The sequence below is a fragment of the Zonotrichia albicollis genome, chromosome 7, assembly GCF_047830755.1.
Source record: "Zonotrichia albicollis isolate bZonAlb1 chromosome 7, bZonAlb1.hap1, whole genome shotgun sequence".
Lineage (NCBI taxonomy): Eukaryota > Metazoa > Chordata > Aves > Passeriformes > Passerellidae > Zonotrichia > Zonotrichia albicollis.
Window position 1 is genome coordinate 40626342 of NC_133825.1, and position 14266 is coordinate 40640607.

Genomic DNA, 14266 nt, shown 5'->3' on the forward strand with positions numbered 1-14266 from the left:
AGGAGAGAATGGTTGAAAGAGTCTGTTGCAACCTGATGAATTCAAATAGGGTAACAAGTTGGTGAGAGGTACCAGCCTTGCCTCATGGTAGGCTGAGCCCAATGTTTTCACAACGCATAAAATGTCTAATTTGCAATGTACAGATCTTAGAAAATGTAGCATATGTTTTGTATGCATGCATGAAAGGAAGGAGTCTGGCCCCTGTCCCCAGGAAATAACTTTTTTCTTGGTGGAATGGCTGAGGGAAAAAGGAAAGTGCTAGAAATAATTTGTCAGGTTTGACTGAAGATAACTTGTGGTCAAAGCCTGTGAAGACAAAAGATGACAGAAGTAACAATTGCTATTTTATTTACTCATTTTACTTCCATGTTAGAAGATGAATGCAGGAGGAAAACCCATTCCTGCTTGGTGTTGGGAAAGGGTCGGAGCAGGGCAGTTGTTCCCATAGGAGCTCTGGGCACGGGTAGTGTTCAAAGGGAGCTGTTGTGTTCCTGTGCTCTGCTCCTGCCCCAGCTCAGCCTCTGCTCTGGGGCTCAGCTTCCTCAGGGCTGCCAGAGGAGTAGTGGATTGTGGCTGCTATGCTCTACTTTAAAAATGCAGCAAGTAGTCTGGATTTTGTGAGTTGTAACCTGAGATTTCCAGCTAGGCGCTCTTAAATGAGACTTCCCTTTGAGATTTTGTTATATGAAAAATGCATTATGTGATAACAAACTAAAATTTAATTCAATGAAAAATTCTAAAAAGGGGTTCAAGAAGCTAAATATACAGTATACAGTATATTCTAGTTATGTTGAGAAGCCTACCACAAGTCAGTTATGTCTTTTTTCTGTTTTCCAGGTCAACCGTATTACTAGAGAGGAGGAGAGCTGTGGAAAAACTCAAGGTACCCAAAACATTTTACTGCCCAAATTCTTGATGTATTCTAGTGTAACAATATTAGGGGGGAAGAGGGAACCGAATCAGTGAACTGCCACTTTTAAAATGTTTTCATTAAAAACCACAGACAAAAAACCCCATCGCAATAATCTCATTAATGTTGTGCAAAGTACTTTTGTGGGGTGAAATTTTACCTTAGCTTTGGTGTGTGTACAAGAGTCTGAACAAAGCTGCATAATACTTGCTGTAAATATATAATAGAACTGCACAGACATAGGGATATTGCGGTGTCCTGCAAGTTCCAGTCCCACTGAGGTGGATATTATCTTTTTGTACAGTGGGGTACAGGCACCAGCTGATGATAAACCTCATCAAAGACAAGTGAGTGAGTGTGGTGATTGCAGCTTTGACTTTCTTCAGGGCAGTTAGCAGACTCAGCTTACAGCAGTTAGCTGCTCCATGTACAGCTCTAAAGATGCAAAAGGAGTGGTGAGAAGATGGCAGAACCTGACAGCAGCCTGGATTCTACAAGCTGAACTGGGGATTCTTTTATGCATTTTTCAGACACTTCTGTTAATGCCTTACAAGTGTATCTGTGGTATAGATAACATATATTGTCTTGTAGTCTTTATAATAATAGGCAGCAAACACTCTTGCAGTGGAATATTTTAGGGATTTGAGTGCCTAATCTCTTATCTGAAGTATTTTTTTGTCTAGCACTCTTTTATCTAGCTCCCCAGGTCTTTATTAAAGTAAGACAGTGTTATAACTTGCATTTTCATGTCTGTTATGTAACTAAAAAGACTATATTAAAATAATCCTGTTGCTACCCCTTGAATAGGATTCTTTTGAAAGATTTTTCTTCGTTGGAGAAAGTTTTTCTCCTTTCTTTGCTGGGAAGTATTATCTGTGAGATGCTGCATGTACCTTGCAAATGGAACGCTATGAGGCAGAAGCAAGGAAGAAGTCAAAATATTATCACTTCATCAAAATGGAAAGACAATGGCTTTTGGTAATAAAAGCTGATTTTATACTTTTGTGCACTTCAAATTGAGAGGAGCTGAGCTGCTTCCTTCCACTAAGAGTGCACCAACTTGTTACTTGTGAGTAGTGATTTAGTGACCTCTGGTCCTTTCTGTCCTGGGGATGCCAAGTTTGTGTTGTTTGTAGCTGTGTAGGTTCCTTGTGCCACACATGCAAAAGCAGTTTGCTATAGATGAGAGCAGAGTTTATATGGAATTATTTTCTCAAATTTCTACTATAAATACAACTTTCAGAGATGAGTTATATTGAGCCTTTGTGATTGATGAAAAAAATAATGGATATTTTCTTTTTGTTTGAAGAGTGTGAGAATTTAAAAGAAAGGGCAGTGCAACTTATGGTCCTGGTAAAAACAAAATGTGTTCAGTTCTTGAGCTGCTGGTGGTGGTTACACTTACATTGCACATGCTACAAAACTACTCATGTCTGTTATTTAGACAGAATTGAAAATGCAGGAGAGCAAAACCTGTCTGCTGTCCAAGAGCAAAACCAACAGTGTTGTTGTCACTGATGTGTTCATCAATAATACCTTTCATTTCAAGAAACTGGATAATGTCTTGATCCTTTCACTTTTGCTTTAAGATGATTCAGATTATTGGTTCCACCTTGAAACTGAGGCCTTCTGTGATGCTTGGGGTATTTAAAATACAAGATGTTTTCCTGGGATCTTGGGAGGGTGCTAGACATGGAGCCCCAGTGTGGCTGCATTCCCTGCAGTGTTGGACTGGCTTCTCCTGCAGGCTCCTGGTAAAATGAGAAGCTGGCAAAAAGCATAGAAAGGAATTAATATGTAGCTGGAAAAAAGATACAGGGGACTCTTAGACATTTTATCTGGCGTCTCCAGTGCTGAAGGAGAGGTTTCTATCTCTTTGCTCATTTTAGACAAGGGATTTTACTCTTGACGTTTTTTTGCCCCTCACTGTGCAGAACCTGTCAAATCCTTTTCCTGACACTTTCTCCCCCATCAGTCCCTCAAAAAGACTTCAAAAGAGATTTTTCCCAGTTGCAAAAGGAACCAGGCATGGCCTTTCTAACTCACCCTGCATTTGAAGCATTGATAAGTAACATGTGGCTGGCTCCAAACTGCTGACTTTCCCAGCCATTTAAAAAAAACACAGAGTATGGTTTTAAAAGAAACTACAGGATTGTTCTCCCTTCTTTGCAATTGCCTTTGTGTAATGTGTCCCAAGAGGTTTGATTCTTTTCTGTCTGAAGCAGTGAGAATTCACTACTGTCTTTCTGATTAACACATATTGAAAAGAAATGTCAAATTTTAAAAACTTTTCCATATGGGAAGTGTTTCTTTATTCATAATCTGTGTCACACTCTTTAAGTTGTAACTTTCTTTTATTTAATGCCTTTGGATCATCACTATTTGGAGGTACCCTAGCAGAAAGAAAAATATTATTTTTAGAACTTGATATTGAGTAAGAGGAGCCTGGAATAAAAATCTACTGTCTTGCATAATTGTTTAAAGCTGCTATGGAGTTTGGCAAAGGTAGAGACTGACAGTTCTTTTCCATAAAATGTGGTTGGGGCTTCATGTTTAAAGACAGGGTATGCCTGAGGACAGCCCTGATCCTTTTAATAAGAGTTAAGCTTGCTTGAAAGGCGAGGCTGAAGACGAAGAAGAATGTAACCTGGGGATTTTTCAGCTTATTCAATAACTCCAATCTGATGCATCTCATTATAATGATGGGAGAACGTGGTAAAACAATGGCCTTTTTATTTCCTGCTCTAAGGAACAATCTAAAAGTAAACTGTACAAAAATACAGTAAGATGCATCACTAACAGGAATCTGTCTTCCAGTCTATCACCTGAATTGATTTTTCTTTTAAAAATAATAATAAAACCCCAAGCCCTTCCTGAAATACAGACAGTGTAGCTGTCACTTGGTCAAATAAAATTCAACATTGTCTCTTAGCTGTTGGGAAAGCTGCACTCTCTCCATGGTTTGTGTGAGGAGAGCTCAGGTCCTGAACTGTTGAAACGTTCAAAGGGTTTGTTGGGGCTGTTTTCGAAAACATCTCACAGAGCTCTAAAGATTCAGCAAGTGGTAAAGTTGATATTTCTTTTTTAAGGTCTCTTGGATATGAAGCATATTTCCAAGCTGCAGGTGGCATTACTCATTCAGACTGTTAAAATCCCCTTGCACATAGGACTGAGGAAGAGGTCAAGGGCAGAGCAGGACAGTTGCCAAAGTATTCTTGCATGTTACCAGCGTGGAGTTGACGAAAACTTTTCTCTGTGCCCTGCTGAAGTGTCAGCCTTTAGTGAACCATTCCTGCCACCTGCACACACCCTGTTTCACAGCTCTGCTGAAGGTCATGTTCCTAACTAGGCTGCTGTGGTGTTGATGGTTTTGAGCCCCTGGGCTTTCTAATCCTTGAGAGAGGCTAGATGTGTCTGTGGGACTATTTTAAGCATGCTCTTGAGTGCTTTCCTCCCACCCTGCCCAGCATCTTTCACCATTCCCTCTCCATTCTCCAAACAGCCCTCACCCTTCCAGCCCATCAGAGAGGAATTGGGATGAACATTGGCTCAAAATCCCTTCAGGCATGATGCTTCCTAGGGTCAAGCAAGGGAAAGTGTTTAATAAGTGTTTACTCCTGAATGTATTCAGCAAATATGGAAAGATTGTGTTCTCCATCTTTTGTCTCAGCTACCAGCCCTGATGGAACCATATTTAATCATCTCAAAAGCCTGGGGTCCTCTGGTTAAATGTAAATTTATTGGCCCCTCTGAGCTCCATTGTCAGTGAACTTCCTGATTCTGGTCAGTTTTTTAATTGGTGCTGTTTAAGTTGCCCAGATGTGGCTCTTCAAATGTCAGTGACTGTAGATAATCCTGTCTGCATGAATATTGAAACAGAATATGGGACACAAGTATATTTCTGCCTTAAGTGCCTGTTTCCAGTAAAAAGAAGTTGTCTTGCAGTCTAATAACAAAGACAAAATTAAACATGGATTTGGGCTTATGCACATTTCATACAATTATGTAATCTGATGCTTTTTTATCTAGAGAATCAATTTAAAGCTTTTTTTATTCCTAGTGTGAGAAGTTTCAATGCATAGAAGTCTGAGTCTTTGCTTTTATCTCATTAAACATTTGTAGTTGCAGACAGTAATATTTGTGCTGTTTCTGCAATCTGTGTTTTTCTTGTTCAGATTGAAAGGTAACCACATTAATTGTGAAAGGGATTTGCATTTAAAGTCCTGCATTGGTTGGACTTTTCTTTCCCGTTGAGGTGAAGAAACTCTCTGGAACTCAGTTCCTGTTTACTTGGCTGTCTCAACCTTGTCCTGTATGGATGTGACAATGGTGTTTTATCTCCTCCACTTCTCCAACTTTCCCTGCTGCTGGTAGTGCTCATGCTGAACTGAGCTGTTCACTGTGACCAGTTCACCAAAGCACTGGAGCTCTGCCCAGATACTCATAACAAATGAAACAAAATGTGGGATATATATTGTGCAAGTTACAGTAATCAAAGAGAATTAAAAAAAATATATATATAAAAGGAGATCCTGTTCAACATTTCTGTAGTTGTTGCCTTTCTCCTGAAAAAACACTTGCTTTGTGTGTAACTCCTGTTGCTTTTAGTACATATGTGAAAGAGCTGTGGGGTTGTTGGTTGTGTTTTTAATCATTATTTTAAAAACATGATAATTTTCAGCATAGATTGTTGTTACACAACAGAACCTGGTTCTTTGTAACCTCAGCACCAAGTGATGATTGTCTTGTCTCAAAAAAGCCAAACTTAAAGTTTCTCTGACATAAACAGACTAAATTTGAGCACTTATGCTGCTTCTCTCGCTGTGATGGAAAGCTGGTGTAGCTTAGAAGTTGAGGATGAGGAAGATTAATAAGTAAAACAGGAAAACATCACCCTAGGATACTTTCAGAATTGCTGCTTCTTGGATGATCCAAAGCAGTAAGGAAGGCTTATCCAAATTCCTGCAACCTTTTAAATGCGAATTGGGTGCTTGAAGCAAAGATCCCACTTCCTCCTCGGGCATGCTGCTAATCCCTGAGTTTGTGCAGAATTTCTGTAGCTGTAACTTCTGCTGAGGATTTAGGAAAAAGACATTCAGACTTTCCAAAACAGCACAGCTTTCGAAGGCTTTATTTCACTTTTGTTAAAATACTGAATTGTTGGTGCTGCTTTTTTTTTCCCCTTTTGTCTTTTGCTTTTTGTTCCCCTTGAGTGCCTGGAACATGCTGAAGAGTGTTGGATTGCTCTTTGCCATTTTCCCTTTCCGAGGTCCCTTTCATGGAAACAGTTTGCTGGCAGCAGATAAGTGTCTGTATCTCATTCCCAGTCAAATTCCTCAGCCCATGTGATAAAGAGTTCCATGGGAGGCAGGAGGAGGAAGAGGACAGCATTCATGTGAGGTTGATTTCAGAAGGGGCAGAGGAGCTTGGTGGGCACCTCCAGAAGGAATTGTAGGGAGTTGCTGGACATGGGAGAGAGGCACTGGAGCTCTGGTGTTCACCACACACAAACATTTCCAGCTGACACAAGAAGGCTGTTAAAAGTTAGTAATACAGATTGTTTTATCACACCCTGTTAATTATAAATTAATGAAGAACAGCTCTGCAAAGAGGCGCTGATGTAACTCTTCAGTTGCTTGTGACATGGTGATGAGATTTTCAGCTCTTTCTCTGTGATGATGGAATTAAGGCTGGAAATGCTATTCAAAGTTGCAGACTGGTATATTTTAAGTGGTCGGGTTTGTAACTGCAGGAGAACAGATCTACGTTAAAATTAAATATTGTTTCCAAAAGATAAACTCATTCTATTTTGCTAGCATTATAGCCATTAATGAAATGGCTTTAATTGTGTCTCTCTACATCTACCACATTGTACTTAATTTTTTTTATTTGCTCCTTGGTGTAGGAATAAATCTGTTCCTGATGACTTAAAACTGCTGAATCTTTGTAAAGCATAAAAAACTCAAATGTGGCTATATGAATATTAGCTCCCCATTGTGTGTTTACTGTGGAGATTGTTGGATTTTATCAGGTCTGGCTTTATTAATCAGCTGTAGAGTGAATGAGGAATATGTGTTTTAAAACTGGAATTTTTTTTCTAAAGTAGTTCTAAATCTTGAAACTCTCCTACTCAGTACCAATTTAACTTCAGCAGCAGCCTGTGGGTTTGTGATTTTTTTTCCCCCCTTCACTTATCGGGCTGTATTCAGAGATTATAACATCCTTAGCAAATGCTGATATTTAGAAAGTCAGTTTTTTGTTTTTGTTGTGTGTCAAGTTAAAACAAACTCAGTCAAGTTCTTTGCAGCTGATGCTCCCTCAATTCTGCTGCTCCTGCAGAGCTTAGGCTGCTGCTAACTGAGACTTGCCAACACTCAAGTCTCTGCTGGTTATCAGGGTGGAGTGCTAGGAACTGTGATTTGTGGTGTGTCATTTAGGCTGAGGGGAGTCTTGGTTGAAGGGGAATGGGGTAAAAACAATCACTAACAAAACATGAAAGTCTGATTTCTTTATGCTCCACTTTCAGGAACAGTTTTGCAGTGGTTGAGAGTTGCTGCTATTACCCAGGGTCTACACCTTAACATAGAAATAGGGAGGGTTTCATGTCAAGAAGTTCAGTTTGAAGCTTATCTATACCATTAACTGGAGAAACCTATAATTATCTTAATTCTAAATTCAATTTAATCACGTTTTTTGGACTAACAGTAGTGCAGCTACACAAATTGGTGAGTGAGTTGCTGAATGAAATGTGTTTATTCTCCATGGAAATGGAGCACTTGCACTTCACATAGGCTGTTACTTCTAATAAACTGAAGCAGTCAATCCCTCAAATATTGCAATTAAACAACGATAAAACAAATTCATCTGCGTTCTGTTTGCAGTGTTTGAGTATGTGTTCTTAAAAAAAAAATTTGAAAAATTGTAACACACAATACAAATAGGGTTATACTACATTGAACATCGCCTTGATGTTTGGGGCAGCAACCTGCTACCATGAAGGTATGGAAGGAAGCAATTTTGTGTTTCCAAAGCCTGTGGGTACAAGTCTGAAGCTTGTTGAAGGCAATGACTTCAGAAGGCATCAGTGTTTCTCTCAGCACGTTTGTGTCTGGGATAGCAGAGCTGTTCTTCCCTGGCTCCCAGGAATGTGTTTGTCTGATTCAGGTTCAGGGGTCTGAGCAGTGCAATTTCCCTGCCAGCCTCCTGCCTTTGCTAGTCATAAAAATGAACATGCTTGTTATAAGGAGGTTAAAGTCTGCAGGTAGTAAAGTGGCTTTTAAAAGAATGAATGAGAAATTGGATAAAATATATACCCATCTTCTGAAGACTTCAAACTTTTTGTTGTTGCTACTTTTTATTTTTAAGAGGCAAGGAGGGGTTTATAGCAGGATTTAGGAATCTCTTAGCAACAAGGAACTATCTTTCAAAAGTTGAAGTTTTTGCCGAAGAAAATAGAAGGAGGAAAAAGACTCTCTCACAAATTAAATTTTAAAGTATAATAAGTCTGGCCAAAAGATATTCTGAGAAACAATTTGCTAAAGATACCAGAGCCAGCAATAAATCCTTTAAATTGAATCATTTCAAGTACATCAGGAATGAACATCCTGCCAGACAGACTGGAGAGCTGATAGATGACTGAAGTATAGAAGAAATACCTTGTGAACATAGGGCACAGTAAAAAAGCTAAATGGTTTTTATCCAAGATTTTTCCCTGAGAGATTTTAGGGCAGAAACTTCACTTTGCAGGTCATATTTTGAGAATTGGTCTCAAATTGAAATGTTGGTTAAAAAGATTTTTAGAACACAGAAAAAAAAAAAAGTGTCAAATTGCCAGGAGTAGATACCATTTACCCAAGAGAGCTTACAGTAACCACCAGTGACAACACTGATCTGGCAGCTGTGATCTGTTGCTTAAAATGGCTGTGAGATCAGAGCAGGAAGGTAGACAAACACAATTTCAATGTATTAAAAGCATTCCAGGAATAGCCAGGGTACCACAGACCTGCAGGTCTGTACAGGCAAGTTGTTGTGTTTCATTAGGAACAAAGACCACAAAATTGGTAAACACATGGGCAAATGCATGGGCAAAAACTTCTCAGGATTTGAGGGATGTGCTCATGTGCATTTCAGATAGATGGCCTTTAACCTTAGGGTGGGACATGCAGTTATTTAGGTCTTGTTTTCCTCCTCTTCAGCTTGCAGAGTTGAAGTTGCTGTTGGTGTAAAATGCAAAAAACCCCCAATCACTTGCTCTGTAATTGCATAACTTTTTGAAAAATGTACTTGCTTAACAGCCAGGAACAGAATACTATATCACAATGCAACTATGTGATAAATTAGATGGACCCCAATAAATAACTGGATTATATGAAACAGTGGACTGAAATTAACTGTGTTGCCTCAAGAACACTTAATGACACATATGTAATAAAAATCTTTGACTGCTGGTGTACATTAATTTAGATGTGAATGTTTGTTTAATTTTGGTCAGGTTCTGACCACAAGATGTAGGTGAAGCTTACTTTGTGGTATGTGTGGCATTGTCTGTAAGCAGACTCCTATGAAATCTGCCAAGTCTGAATTTTCTCCTGTCTTTGTATGTGATTGGTGCACATCACACTGAATGTTTCTGACTCTTTCTTACATTACTGATAACACACATTTCTTGGTAAGAAGATAGAAAATAAATAAGTTAAAGTGTCATATTGGCATCATACCAGGCTTTAGGAAAAAAATATTTTTTGGACTAAAAGCAGCTTCAAGCTTTTTCACGGCTAGAGCCTCTTTAAGGTACTTAATGATGGTGAAATAGCTTTAAAGTGAAACAGATTTACTAGAGCAGCCCTCTTCAGCATCTGTCAGCTTCATACCAGGTTTGTACCAAAGAATTACAAAATGACCAAAGGTTACCAGAAAGATAAAGTTACTTCCATGGAAATATTTTCTTTCACCAAATCTCTCCTTTAGGCTTTGGGAGTATACACTGTAGATAAAATTATGCTATTCTCTTTCAAGCATAAATCATGAAGTTTGCACCATTGCTGTTTTGCACATTGTGTCATATGGAAGAAAGCATATGTTTGTAGGTGGGTACTGATAAGCTTCTATGATTTAGATAAGTATTCAAAAATCCTCTCATCTTCGCCATAACTTGGTGTTGCATGTTTGTCATGCATCATGCCAATTCAGCCCTGGCTCATCTAACTGTCATGTAAGGAGGAGAGCATAAATCAGCTTTTACAAAATACATTTCAGTGCAGTGCATTCAATACATTTCACTGCAATAAACTCCTTATTGCCATGAATACAGCAAGGTGCTTGTAGTGGGCTGATGGATGCGAGGGGTTTGTTGTTGCCTTTACTCCACTTTCAGCATGAACCATTAAAGGATTTCTACTATAAAGGAGTGCTTTGTTTATTTACATGTCACCCTAACACTGAGATGTAGCAACTGTATTACCACGCTGATGTCAAGAAGTGTGAGTTGTGCAGTGCAATTGCTAACTTTTTGGCTCATTTTTCTTTTTTGAGATGCACATTAGCTGCAAGCACTTACTGAGAATGAGAGATAAAGCTTTGTTATTACTTTAAAAATAATTTATGGAACTTGTTAAATACTATTTCCTATTAAGCTTGTTTGCTTTTTAGTAGTCTTCACAGTGAACATTTTTGTAATCCGTAATTTTTTTTAAATTATTTTTCCAAAAAAATTGTGTTTTGAATGCAAACCCAATAAAATGTATCTGCTAGCTTTCCTCTGTTCCTCCTTCCTTCACTTTTCCTTCTGTTCTATTCCCTACATGTTGAGATTTTATTCCTTCTTATTTTTTGAGGAATTGGTCATATATTTTTACTTAATGATTGCTATATTGGCAGCTCTTGCACTTGGTATTCTGAAACTGTGTTTGTGCCTGGTCACAATTTCTCACAGCATATTTTAGTCTACACTCGTACTGTTGCCAGATCTTGGGATGTGCTTGGCACTGAGTTTCTCCTTTTATGCTGTGTTGTATCTCACTGCTGAGAATAAGTCTGTAATATGTGGTATTGACTTGGGCAATGTAAAAAAAGACCTCTGGTTGTGAGATGCATAGAAAAGTGTATTACCCGTTGTGCACGTGAATTGCAAGAATTTAATGAATTGGTTTTATATCTGCCACTTGGATTTTTTCCCCCTGGGCTAATAAAATAGTTAGGTGATCTCTTTCTCGTTCATTCTGCCTTGCCTGTAGCTTGTCAGTGTTTCAGAGCAGCGCGTGCCTTGCATAACTTGAGATCTCTTCAATATCAGTGCCTGCTTGTGGATTGTGTGCCTCTGTTGGAACTGCTCTAAGTCTAAGAATGAAGTCCAGATAATTACTCACTTCATGCCAGAGAGAGCTTAGTTAGACAGTGAATTCAAGTGCTATGTAATTATCTGAAGTTAGGCAGAAAGAATTGCACTCTAGGACCTAATGGTTTCACAAATACACATGCTGAACATGAAGATGTTAAATTTCAGTAATCAGTAGATAATATAGATGATAAATGAAAACTGTTACTTTAGGACTTAGGAATTTTTCTTTCGAACTGGGAAATTTTAGACATTGAGCAACTTTGTTCCTGATTCACATCTCGGAGAGAGAACTTAAGTCATCCCAAGTGACTCACAAATTATTTAACTGTGAAGTATTAACTTCTCTTGCAAGTTCAGATGGTGCTATTTATCCTTAACTATTATGTGATGTAAGCATCTAGGCACAATCAAACAACTTCCATATTTCAATAATTATTCCAGCAAATGTGATATGTGTTCATATTCAGCCTCAGTAAAACAATTTGCATGTATTACAGCTGGACATGAAAATTAGGGACTTTCTAAACCCCTTTTACAGTCTTTTGGTGTGAAATATTTTGCTGTGTATCAATTCTGAGAGGTATGCACAGCTAAACCTCACTATTTCTCATCTGTAAGTCTGGTTTGGGACATAAGTGGTATGTGGGCTTGGAACCCTCTCTGCATCTGAATTTTAGCCTTGGTGACTAAAATTTATCTCCAGCTTGAAGTATCGTGCCTAAATTTAAATGGTAAATCCTTACAAGCCGAAGAATTGTAAGGATAGATATTTCATACTTTTAAAGAGTACATAGATCTTGGATAGGTTTGCTTCACAAGAGAGAATTTTGCTCTGAAGAAGCAGGAAACAGAAGAGACTAGTCAGTGAAGAGTTTTGTTTAGTTAGCCAGTTGGCATATGTGCACTTGCAAGATTCACTTGAATGATTTCTATTTTGTAGTGCTCAGCTGAGGTCTACTGATGCAGTGAAACTTACTGTTATCACTTTCAGCATCTATCATTATTTTCACAGCCTTCTATCAAAATATTGCTGAAAACTGAGCCTGAGAAACAAATTTGAAATCAATAACTAACACCCATTCTAGTTAGTGCGGCTGGGGGAGGAAGAATTTTTAAGCTACATAATTTTTTAAGGCATCTGCAGCTCTATCACCATTCCTTTCTTTACTGAGATATCTTCCATTTTGAGGTAAGTCTAAAAAAGCCTTTAATCCTTCTGGGATTTTTAAAGACTTTTCCATATTCTGCTGTTTAAAAATACTTTTGTCTTGTATTGTCCAATATTTAGAATAAGTAGGATATTAAGAAATAAAATTATTTGCATTGCTGAACTTCATGTGAAAAGAACTAATGGTCTTGGGAAGGTGGCCTACGTACCTTGGAGGTCTTGGCATTGCTCATTGTGATGTGATTGACTGATCACCTCCAGGAACTTTCTGTGCATGTTTCTAATATGTGAGAAAGCCAGGTTTTGCTGTGGCAGACAATAAACAACATAGGAAATCATCCCTCCATGGATTTGCCCTATGTTGAGTAGCTAAAAATGAAATTATGGGAAGAATGATGAATGCTGTTCTTGCTTTCCAGCAGCAGTGGAAGTGTTCATGCAGCAATATAGTGAGATTCCATGAAATCTAAATTGTGCTATGCTTCTGATTTAAAAATGTGCTGCTTCTGTTTAGTCTTTATTGAGTCATTGGTTCCAAGAGAGAAAAAAGGGATGGTATTTTAAGCTGTTTGTACAAATTTATATCTTCCAGTCAACCATAGGGTTTGGATTTACTTTCCTTGAGAAGCTGTAAATTACTGAAAGTTCTCTGCTTTTCTGTTTTCCAAATTTTAACACTGCATGCTTGTATCATGGTTTTGGAGATTATACCAAGCTTCCAGAAGCATTGCTCTAAACTTTAGAGATCCTTTCTTGAAAAGGCAATTGTTAAATATTTCATCAATCCTTAGCTGGAAGGATATTTTTCTACCATTTGCTTTATCACTGTATGAACATTTCACAGTTTTATTTCTGCAGAATGCTTTTCTTTCCACACAGTGGGGCACAAGCGTGTAGTTTTAGCAGACTCAGTTTATTCAGCAAAATACACAAGCTGGTATTTCACTGCTTTTTTGTGAAGGGAATAGCCCTGTGATACTTACTTCTTACCATAGGCACTGATCTTGAAAATGGTCAAGTGAAAATACTTTCTTATTAGTGTCATTCTTTTGAATACCTGTACAGTTTTGAGAGGATTGATTGCTCCATCCAATGACTTGCTGCTACCAAAAATCAAAGGAGCTATTTTTTGCTGGTGGTATTGAAGCTGAAGAAAAAAATGACAGTAATATATATTAGAAGTGGTTTTCTGTGTGTGGCTTTACCCAGCAAAAAGGAATCAATTTGTAATTTTTATACAGGGACTGGCTTAGATTAATGGAGGAAAAAAGTACATGTTGTTTTGAGTGTTTAAATTATTAAAAGTATTAGAGGAAAAAATGAGCTGTTCATGTAAACTAGTGAGTTTGAGTGGGCAGAAGTTTCCAGGGCTCTAACAGGGTGAAGATTGTTGATGATACCAAAGCATCCCCCTTTTATATACTCTGTGTCTTTCCTGAAATCCCAAGGGTGGCATGAGGGGATTTCATTCACAGGAAAGACTCTAAAGGACTGGATTCTACCTTAAGTTCTGGGGCCTGAGGGCTGCAAGCATTGGTGAGATTACTTACTAATAAGTCTTACTCTAGAATGGATGGAGCCAAGTCTCTACTGCAACTTTGCTGGGAAAGCATGATCCCAAGTGACAGTAACAGCTTTTGTGAAGTGCCTGTCTGCCATCAGCCAGCATAAAATCACCTTGGCAGAGCTGACACAGACCTGCAGGTTTCTGAGCTCATCCCGCCTTGTCTCTGCCAGTGTTGGTTGTGCCCCGCAGGCTGAGCCTGGCTTTGCTGGCCTCCCTCTGCCCCAGATAACTTTATCCCCATAGCACAGATACTCAGTCTGGATTTCATTTCTTCCCCTGCAGCTC

General features: G+C 38.5%; 1 protein-coding gene across 5 annotated transcripts in view; it reads left to right on the forward strand.

The window, feature by feature from the left end:
- Positions 1 to 14266, forward strand: part of ADD3 (adducin 3) — a 92168-nt gene that overhangs the window by 32658 nt on the left and 45244 nt on the right. For 4 of the 5 annotated variants that reach the window (XM_074545197.1, XM_074545196.1, XM_074545200.1 and 1 more), the window contains exon 2: positions 838 to 883. The exons of the other annotated variant lie outside the window; for it this stretch is intronic. The gene's annotated coding sequence lies outside the window, so the exon portion shown is untranslated. The remainder of the gene's footprint in view (positions 1 to 837; positions 884 to 14266) is intronic. 5 annotated transcript variants of the gene reach the window in all.